The sequence below is a fragment of the Mus musculus genome, chromosome 12 (assembly GCF_000001635.26).
Source record: "Mus musculus strain C57BL/6J chromosome 12, GRCm38.p6 C57BL/6J".
Taxonomy (NCBI): Eukaryota; Metazoa; Chordata; class Mammalia; order Rodentia; family Muridae; genus Mus; species Mus musculus.
In genome coordinates this window covers 107,268,866-107,278,744 of record NC_000078.6, presented here as the reverse complement: position 1 = coordinate 107,278,744, position 9,879 = coordinate 107,268,866, and positions in this window count along the sequence as shown.

Here is a 9,879-nt window from a genome sequence, read left to right as displayed (position 1 = left end):
CATCCTGCCCATCTGGATTCTTCTGTAGGCCCAGTCTCCTCAGTGGTAACCTAGGCTACTCTTCTCCAGAATTGAGCAGAGATTTATGCAGCTTGGTTTTGTGCTTTGGAAAGAGCTGGCTTAATACTTAATATAGCCAAGCTTGAGTTCCATCTGAACAGAGGTCATTAACATGAGGTCATCTAAGGCCACTTTGATTTGATCCTGCCTGGAAACCCAGAGAACCAAGCATAGGGAGTTGGACTGATCAAGGGGTGTGTGTGTGTGGGGGGGGGGGGAGTTGACCAAAGTGCTGACCAGCAGAAGATCTGGAGCTGAGCCCATGTTGAAGAAGATGCTCAAGGTCCAGAATTCCTTTTCCGTTGCAGGCCTGCTTACCCAGGCAACCTCCCTCCATCTTCCCCAAGGCCCATGACTGGGCTTATATTCTCCTCTGTGCTTGTCACTTACGACAGCACAGGCCAGACTCTGCCCTGCTGACATAGGTTTCCCAGGGGTGGTAGCATAGGCCAAGGGTGCTCATGCTTTATTATAAAGGGCCTACTATACAATGGCCAAGACACAAAATATTCTAGAGAAATATTTGTTGACCCAATAGACGAATTTTTAAAAACTGTTCTCCAAGATGTGACATATAAATGTCATTCAGCACGGCCCTGAATTTGCTCTCCAAGCTGAGAGAAAGATCGCATTTGCTTGTGTAATATTATTGGAGGAAGATTTTAAGACTAAGTAAGAACTGGTTTACATCCTCTATTTAAATGCCACGGGTGTCGAACAAATCTATTTAAGCACCTCATATTAATTGCTCTTTGAATCGCTTATTTTTAATTAAGAGCTTGATTATTAAATGATAAAAATCTATTCATGGCATGCGAGTAATAATGTGACTGTCTGGTGTGATGACGCTCTGGGCCTGGTCAGGAAGGAGCCTGTGACCCATGCAAATGATCCCAAGCCAGGAGTTTGCTCTGTTGATCACCTTTTCTCCGAAGCTGCTCTGCACAGTGTAGGTGTCCATGTTCACTAATGGGTGACTGGAGGGTCTTGGGGACCACAAGGTTTCCTGGCTTCCTGTTTCCTTAAAAGGATTTTGGGAGGAAACCCTTTGATCTGTCTACCATCTCTCTGCCTGTCTGTAACCTTACGTGGTGCTGTAATCAAATACCTGAGGAAGGAGGTTCTGACTCATGGTTATCATCAGGAAGCAGAGAGAGACGGATGCTCATGGTCAGCTCAGCTTGCCCTTCTCATTCACTCGGGGATGTTAGCTTATGGGAAGGCGAGTTCCATATTCAGGATGAGTGTTCCCACTTCCATTCCATCCCTCTGGGAGCTGCCCCCATGGACACCCTGAGAGTGTTTCCCATGATGATTTTGAACCAGTCAAGTTGACAATGACAATGAACCATTATGATATGTGGTTCAGGGTCAGGGCTTCCAGGCTTCCTGACCACACTCGGAAGCTGGCATTGCGCTTCCTTCAAGTGTCTTGGTTCTGGTTATTACCGGTTTCCTGCCGGAACTCTCACAATTGTCCCCTCTCCCGAGTCTGCATGTTGCAGGCCTCCACTGACACCCCAAATGGGAAATGGATCTAAATGACCTGTGAGTATCTTTTCTTTGAGAACAAAGGGGAGTGTCCCAGGTAGATTCCGAGAGTCTTTCTTCCTTCCGTAGTTTTTATGGTATTAAGATTTATACTTACTTATCGGGTTTATTATTCTACTCTATTAAAATACCATATTTTACTTTGCTGTTCTCACAGTCCTGGCCTAAGTGGTCTTCAGTCCCTTCTTGCAAACTGTGACACGATGACACCATGCACGACTCTGCAGGTGAACTTGTGTTACCTTGGGGAGTTGGTACCTGCTTAACTCTCCCACAGAGTGACAACTGTGCCCTTTGACAAATCTCAGACAGTGTGCATTCCTTTTACTCATGGTAAAGTCTGACACTTGGAATCATCAAGCGGTTTTGTCTTAGCATCTCATTCTTGCATCTTTCTGTGGGCTTATGGACTGTTAGAATTTCTCGTAACTTTCTCTTGTTTTACTTTGTGTGGCTCATTGTTTATTTGGTGATACACTTTACATATTTTGAATCGTGGAACTGCTGTGTCCTAAACTTTCTTTACTGGTATGAAATTATATTTTATTCAATCCACTGAGTTTTTTGACATTAAATTTCACTTGATGACCTTAGAATCATAAAAGTTGATGACTTTTTCTGAATAAATTTGTCTTATTCTGATGGGTGTTTTGTCAAATAAATAATATTTCTTAGCTCTCAAGTCATAGACCATTCTCTTGTACCAGTTGCTTGCAGTTTTAAGTGTTTCTAAACAATGGGTAAATTTTTCTTTTTCCTTTTTTCTCTCTCTCTTTCTCTTTGTTTGTTTATTTTTGACATTTACATTTCTCTAAGTAAGAGAATGAGGACTGACAAGATGGCTCAGCCGGTAAGGATGCTTGAAGCCAAGACAGTGGACTATGGACCTGGTTCAAACCCCAGAACCTACAGGGTAAGAGAGAGCTGAATTTCCCAAGTTGTCTTCTGATTCTGTCATGTACGTGCAGCGTCTGAAAACACACACACACACACACACACACACACACACACACACACACACAGACACAGACAGTCTTTTAAAAAGGAGTTAAATGCTAATTATATTGTGTTCCTGTCTTTGTTACAGATGCCTGGCTTCCTAAAGCCGTACATAAGGTCTTCGCTGTGTCTCTGGCTGTATTAATTAGGGGTTTGGTGTTATGAGCTAAAACAGTCTTTGCTCCTCTTTGACTTAGACACTCCTGTTTCTTTCACATTTCAGAGCCAAGTGTCCATCCTTCCCCTTAGCTCTCTTGCCTGGGAGGGTGGGGAGCTCCACCTTACCCCAGTCTGAACCCCCATTATCTTTCTATTTCGTTTCTGATCACTCAAGGTCAAATGTGACTAGTCAGAACATTTCAGTCACTAGATCTTAAAATGCCACAGTCTAACCCATTCGTGTCTAGATATGAGGAAAGATAGAGACAGTAACCTCATGTGTGCCTCCAGAGAGCCAGAAGAGGACATGGGAAACGCCGGGAAGCCACACCCACAGAGGCTCTGTCAAGGGATCTGGTAGACGTGGGCACCCAGTAAGTCTTGGATTGGCTGTGTGGCCAAGGATGACCTTGAACCCCTGCTCTTCCTACCTCCCAACTGCCAGGACTACAGGTGTGCACCTCCACACCTGGTTTTGTTTGTTGGTTTTTGTTGTTGGCCTGTTTCTGTTTGTTTGTTTGTTTTCAGTGCTCTGAATTGAGGACCAGTGTCCTTAGCTGCTGAGCCACCTGCCCAGTCGTTTCTCTTAGTGTTTTGAAGAATAGGCCCATAATCCCTATCCCCAGAGCCATGAACAGAGAACCTGACGCCCGGAGAATGGTTGGTAGCTTTGGATGGGTTACCCATTTATTAATGTGTAACTGTTGCCTGTTTATCTTCCTCTGCTCCAGCCTGAGATGTCCCCAGATGTCCCCATCAATGTACATTTTTAAGACCCAACTGGTCATTCACCACCCTTTTCAACCGTGAGAGTTTTAATTGTAGGAAAGGCTGTGCTGGGTTATTCAAAGCATTAATTCCCATCTTTTTTTTTGTTTGTTTGTTTGTTTTTTTGTTTCTCCCCAGATATTCTTTCTCATGGATTCTAGAGTTCTGGAAGTCTTTATTTTCTATTTACCCATTAAAATGGCACTCCTGCTTTCTCCCACTTAGCCCACAACAGTTACCTCATACACTCCTTCCAAGCTGCTGATCCATCCATCCACCGTGGAGGATAGTTCTGTATTAATCATCTGTTTACTTCTAAAAATAACCCTGATTGGCTCTTCTTTGCTCCCTTGCTCTAAGAATAACCCTGATTGGCCCCTCGTTGTACACCGTGCTCTAAGAGTAACCCTGATTGGCTCTTCTTTGCACCCCGTGCTTTTGGCCTTCTATTGGTTGGTTATTTTACTTTCCTCTAGTTCTGAAGGTGGAATCTAGCACCACATCACCCCCCAACCCTTGCCTTTGCTTCTTGACATTGGATCCTCATCAGCGTGAGCCACTGTCTCCATTGATCTCCTGGGGGATGTCTGGCCCCTGTGTTTATCTGGTGTCCACGAGAATCTTCAATTCTTAGTTGTGAAATAGTGAAATAATATCTCACCTCTTTTTGCAATTAAGATTTGCTGCTAATTTGTTTGTTTGTTTGTTTGTTGCTTGCTTGCTTGCTTGCTTGCTTAAGGACTGCTGCTATTCAAGATAGAGAGACACAATACTCTGGCTAGTTGTTGGTTCAGGACACAGAACCAACAGCATGGAGTCAGGAGGAATCTGACAGCTCCACAGTCTAACTGTTAGGAATGCCCAAGGCTACTCATAACCATCCCATGGCTTCAAGTCTAGACTCATAGATTTTTATTCCACTTCTGCCTACAAATCCTGTTGCATTTCCTTTGGGCTGTGATTTCTCTTGGGCCTTGATTGACAAGTATCTTGTGCCTACTAACTGCGTGTCTGTAAGCTGCTGCAGTCCGAGGCTCTCTCTATCCCTATCCTGGGACCTGTTATCGTGTGTACCTCCTTCTGATGCTTGGTGGAAGTGCCATCTCAGATGTAAACCCCAAAGGGCTTGCAAATACTCCTTATCCTCCTTCTTATGAGCATAAATCACAGACAGGGTGGTATCGTCAGGTTCCAAACATGAACCTCATATGTGCGTGTGACAGAACCCAGATTCTGACTTGAAAGTGGTGGTCAAAGTTGAGTACTCACATTCTGTTAATATCTCTTATGAGTTACATTTCTCATTAACTGGCTGCTTGTGAAAGATACAATCTGTCACTACATGGGTGATACCTGGCCCTATCCCTCCCTTCTCCTCACTTCATCCAGATGTTGTTTACCAAGATAGCCTTCTTCAAAGTTTGACTCTTGAAACCCCATTTCTGAAGTCCCTTGGCCATAAACAGCCCAGGGAGCTGATGGCCACTCAGTGAGTGACAGAGTACAGGGCACCTTTCCAGGCTTGAGTTGGAATAGCTTGTCCCTGTAGGTTAAATGAGCCAACTGCTGTTCTCCTGGAGGACTGGAAAGATTTCTTTTTACTTCAGTTGATCACCTGTTTTCTATTCGAACAAAGACAAATGAGGAATTGCTGGCCTGGAAGCAAGAGCTTTCCATTCTGAGGAGCAAGGTAGAACTCAGGAAGTGTAGCGAGACACATCCAGGCCTGGAAGACAAGGCTGATGGGCTCCAGCTCTCTCATCTGCAATAAGGACAGTTATCCCCTGGGAAGCCATGCTGTGTCTGGAATGTTTGGATGAGTAAACGCAGTCCAGTACGCTCCCACTCCCCACTCCATCGTCTCTCTTCTAAAAAGAAGATCCAAGTCACCAGGTGTGGCGGTGCTTACCTTGAACACTTGTACTTGGGAAGCAGAGGCAGGAAGTTCTCTGTGAGTTTGAGGCTATCCTGGTCTATAAGAGCTCCAGGACAGCCAGGGCTACATAGTAAAGCCCTGCTTCAACAAACAAATGTCCAAATTCAGTCTAGGGAACCCACATAGGAGCTGCCCTTGGTGGTATGTTCTCCACCTTCAGCCCCCGTCTTTCTTATTACACTCTGCTTTCCTAAACATATCTCCAGGCATGAAAGGAGAGAGGTTTCCCTGTAGTCTCCAGCCATGGAGATCTGTTAAACCCTTCTCTTCTGTCTCTGTCTCCAATCTCTCAGCCCTTGGAATGCGGACTTTGTTCCTGCCCATTGGAAACTATCATCCTCCACCCTTTGAGAGAACACAGACCTGGGAGCAAATCAAGTCAGCTCCCCTAAGCAGCCAGGTCCCTCGCTTAGAAAGCATAGAGTTTAAAAGAGGTTTCCAATGCATTTCCAGGGAGTTGCTTTTATCCACACGATGCAAGTATTTCTTCTGAAAGCTTTTCAGGCACCCTGCCATGCCCTCATTTGTGAGCTGGGCTTAGACACCAGAGACATGTTGATCTGGTGGGAGGGAGTGGGGTTTGATGGTAGACAGTCCTGAGCCCACCCTTTCCCCTCACAGTCCCTCAGGATGAGTAGAGCAGATCTCTTCCTGCCATGAGGGAGAGGTCCCATCTCTACAAACAGCAAGTAACAGCAATCCAAAAATGCCTTGGATCCTTACTGAGTCAGAAATACGCTGAGATGGCTTAGCAGTCCCAGGTACTGAGCTCCAGTTTTCTGCTCCCCTTATCCCTTCATCTAAGCATGAGGTTGGAGTTTGGATCCTAAATACCCAATATAATTTTAGTACCTGGGAGACAGAGGTGAGATCCCTGGAGCAAGCTGGCTAGATGCATTGGCTAACTTGTTGGTATGTAGGTTTAAGAAGAGACTTCGTCTCAAGATAAAAGGTGGAGAATAGTTGAGGGAGACAAAGCCAGTATCAACGTCTGGCTACCATTTGTAAATATACATGCCCAACACACACACACACACGCACACACACACACACACACACACACACACAAAGTACAAACATAAGGGATCTTTGGGAAGTTGGTTGGATGGTGTTTTGCTGGAGTAAACATGTGAAGGAACACTTCATTAAAGTGGACGCAGGTGAAAGACTAAGGCAGACTCATAAGGGAACGTTTCACTGAAACAGACAGGTGAAAGGATGTTCTGCTAAAGCAAGCCTGTGAAAGGACACGTGATGAAGGATTCTTTGCTAACATCAGGTATGCATGGTCTGCCTTACATGGCATAGCCGAGCTGCATTTGTGGGGACTCCATAGAGAGAAATGCACTAAAAATCTTCTGGTGTTGTGCCATGGCTTCTTGCCACTTCTATGGGCCTTGGCTGATTGGCAGACTGCTGTCAGCTCAGGTGCTGGGGCAAGACACATGCTGAGGCAGGATACGTGGAAGACACCTGACATATGTAGGGTATAATAGGAGTTGACAGACAGTGACAGAGACTGAGCTAGACTTGCTGGTACAACTAGCTGTGCAATGCTTGTGGGTCTCCCATCTTGCTGATCTTCACTTCCCCGAGAGGGGCACAGCAGAGAACTCCTGGCATTCCTCCTGGTCCCTCCTGCTACCTTGAACCGAGACTGAGGCCTGGCTGTCTCTGCTAGGTAGTGTCACTGCTGCTGATGCATGTTTGGTATCTGGACTCTGCTGAACTGCACTGCTGGTGTGTCTGTGAAGTGTTTACCAGTGGATCCAGCTGCTGCTGACCTGTGAACTGAACAGCTGATTTCTAGACAACACAGATGGGAGTTTCTCCAAAGAACCTTTCTAAACAGGTCCACTTCCCTCATATCCTTCCTTTTCCACTGCCTCTGGTGGGTGGTGGGTGAAAGGAAGGTTAAGGCACTTAAGAACCTTCATTAAAAATAAGATTTAAAAAAAATTAAAGTCACATACACACACACACATGGAAACATACATACTATATGGGTACACACTACATAGTCATCTATATGCACCCCCAAAATTAAAACAACAACAAAAAATTGATGGCCTAGACAAGGAGACAAAATTAACCCCAGAAATCTCAGAATGATCATTGTTCATAGAGAAATTTAAAGTAACTGATAGAAGATTGAGTAAATGGTAGAGATGGTATTTAGATGGAAGGGGTTGCCAACAGGGGCTATGAGGAGACGTGGCCAGGAAGACCCTTCTACCAGTTCTTTGCAAGCCCAGGGAGAAGACCAATGCACTAGGGAGGCTGTATACTAGCTGCTGTCTTCCTGTGACTTCTTACAGCATGGCTTGTTCAAAACGTAGGCAGCAGTTCTTTTTGCTTTTCTGTTGTTGTCATAACATTCACTGACGGAAGCAGCCAGAAGTGATGGTACATTCTGGCTCACAGTTCAAAGGCACATCATGGGAAAAAGATGCAGCAGCCATCAAATTCTACCTATGGCAGGGAAGCAGTGTCCAAGGAAAGCCTGTGTTCTGCCCACTTTCTCCTTTTTTACAGTCTAGGCTCCTAGCTTAGGGGATGGTGCCACCAACAGTGGGCTGATCTTGCCATCTCAGTTAACCTCTTTGTAGGAGGAACAAAAAGGCCCTGTTGTCAGGGCAGTGGCTGCTTCCTCATTGCAGCCAAGGAGGTAACTTCTGCATGAGGGCCAAACTGAAGCCTGTCTGAAAGCCTAGAGATTGGTGATGCAGACAATGTCACAGCCACTTGGAGGACACACTTGGGGCCAGTGAGACGCAGGTGGAGGGTATAAAGGATGCTCCCTGAAAATTAATAAAGGAACTTGCTGCCCCATTCTCACCTGCTCCTGGAGTTTTAGCTGTTGATCCTGTGCCTTCTCACCCACTACCCCCAAGGCGAGACGCCGGGCAGAACGGAGGACGCAGGCAACACCTCTTCACTGCAGTCTACTAGTGATTCCCAGAGGCCCATATTCCAGGTGATTCTAGAAACTGTTGATGGCTGAGATGGTTAATCATCTCAGAGGCAGAATTCTTCCATTGGTCTCTTCAGTGACAATGACTTACAAAACATGCTTTGTGCACTTCTCTTTCATCAACTTGCCTATAACTGGGAAGTACACATTTTTGTCCCTGTTTTCCTTTTTTTTTTTTTTTTTTTTTTTTGAGACAGGGTTTCTCTGTGTAGCCCTGGCTGTCCTGAAACTCACTCTGTAGACCAGGCTGGCCTCGAACTCAGAAATCTGTCTGCCTCTGCCTCCTGAGTGCTGGGATTAAAGGCGTGTGCCACCACGCCTGGCTGCCCCTGTTTTTCTTAGAAATGGAAAAATGGGGGGCGGGGGTCCTCTGAGTTTCAGCAGAGTTGAAATTCACCTGAGTCTAGAGCTCACCAAAAAGTCCGTGAAAATCCATAGTGCAAAGGTCTGGGGAGCTGACTCAGTCGGTAAAACACTTGTCTCTCAAGTCTGGTGGCAGGGTTTTTAATGCACACAGACCACAAAAAAAAAAAGCCAACTATTGAGGTTCAAGCTTGTAATCTCAGAGAGAGACAGAGAGAGACAGAGACAGAGAGAGACAGAGACAGAGAGACAGAGAGAGAGAGACAGAGAGAGACAGAGACAGAGGGAGACAGAGACAGACAGAGACAGAGAGAGACAGAGACAGACAGAGACAGAGACAGAGACGGGAGGCAGAGAGAGAGTTGGGAGACAGAGACAGAGAGAGAGACAGAGACAGAGAGAGATACAGAGACGGGAGGCAGAGACGGGTGACTCTCTGGAGCTTGCTTGTCAGCTGGCCTAGACTGCTTGATGAAGTTCCAGGTCAGTGACAGACCCTGTATCAAAGAAAAGGTAAAAGACTCATAAAGAGCCGCACCTTATGCTGACCTCTGACCTCAGCACACAGACAAGTACTCTAGAATACCTCTGCCTACACGCAGAAACAGGCAAACACACACAGAGAGAAACACACACACACACACACACACACACAAACACACAGTGTGTGATGGGCATGTTAAAGAGGGGAGAAGCTAACAGCACTGGCAGCAGGCCTTGCTGGCTTTCCAAGTATAGTAATTGACCAGTCTCTGTCAAAGGCTGAGCTGAGTGTGCCCAGCCCTGAGCCTGGTGGGTAGGCATATTTCAAGAGCAGGTGTGGGTTTGAATTCTGTCACACAGCGTATGGCGGCTTTTTGCCTGCGTTGCCATGTCTCTGTACCTCAGCCTCTTCGGTTTGCTTTCTTCTTCTCTTCCTAAGGAAGCCGGGTCTCCTCCTCAAACATCTCTGAAGCAGAGAACAAAGGCGGGCCGGTGTCACGGACGAATGCACGGCCGTGGCAAAGTCATTATCACCGAAACCAAATGGAAACAAAGCAACAGCAAAATGAAAGTCCGCATAAGGTTC